The sequence below is a fragment of the Belonocnema kinseyi genome, chromosome 1 (genome assembly GCF_010883055.1).
Source record: "Belonocnema kinseyi isolate 2016_QV_RU_SX_M_011 chromosome 1, B_treatae_v1, whole genome shotgun sequence".
NCBI lineage: Eukaryota > Metazoa > Arthropoda > Insecta > Hymenoptera > Cynipidae > Belonocnema > Belonocnema kinseyi.
Window position 1 is genome coordinate 169491929 of NC_046657.1, and position 1208 is coordinate 169493136.

A 1208-nucleotide genomic window follows, 5' to 3' on the forward strand; every position below is an offset into this window, starting at 1 on the left:
TTATGTAATAAAAGTAGTTAACCAAAGTGCTTGTAATAAAAATAAATACCTTTATAATAATTCTGTCTACAAGAGCTCATAAATCCCTTACAGTCCGAAACATATCTCGTAATTTCAAAATGGCGTAACTTGAAGAAAAATGATATTTGAACTCTGCAACTCTCAAATTAAAGAGAAAGAGCAGCAATATATGATACAATTAAAGAAAAAATCACAAAAAATTTTGTGTCTTCTGTAAGTAACCTCAAAAGTAGCCAAAAACTTAATTTTTGGGTATATAATCTCAAGTATCTTAAAATCCTTACGTGATGGCCCAATTCTGACCCTGGTTTCGGATTCTACGCAAAAAAATACTTTGGACATGACCCTCCACTTTGCAACAACTGACATGACCCCATTATTTGCAGGGATGTGTAATTATTACAGTATAATAATTGTAATTTGTATTATTACTCATATATAGTACCAGAAAAAAACATAATTTTCGTCTAATTTTCACAATATTTCTGATTTTAGGCCGCCATATTGGATCCGCCATTTATTTTGTAATTATAAGCAATCTGTGGAGTATTATAGCAAAAATGTGTATGAGTGCTACAAAAAGGTGCAAAAAATGCACTAATTTTAAATGTTCCTTTGCAATTTTTCTGATTTTTGGCCACCATATTGGATTCGCCATTTAAAAAATGATGGAAAATTGCGATAAATTGTTTTTTCAACATATTTACATATAAATTATATAATGATTAATAATTTACATGATGTTAAATATTTCAAAGATACCTATATTTCAAATTCGTCTCTCGTGAAAATCGCCATTTTTCGGGGCGCTACCTTGAATTTCGAAATTTCTTACCCTCCGAAGTTTTCAAGAACAGACATCGCTTACACCGATTGGACAGGTTTTGGAGTGCTACCTAGGCGTTCTTGATGTAAAATTCGAGTTTGAAAAAAAAATCATCACAACTTCAAAAACGAGAAGTGCCACATTTTCTGGAACTACAGTTTTCCGATAGCTTTCTCTATAACATACTCAAAGCTTAAAATTGTTCTATAGGACTTCGAGAAACATACTATATTCATAACCGAGTTCTCCGCTCCGGTCGACTACAGTATCATTACGTAGGAGAAGATGCTACGGTAGAAGATCCCGTGCATCGAGGAAGCTGTTCTTCTGCTATCGTTATTAGAAGGACGGGGGGGGGGGG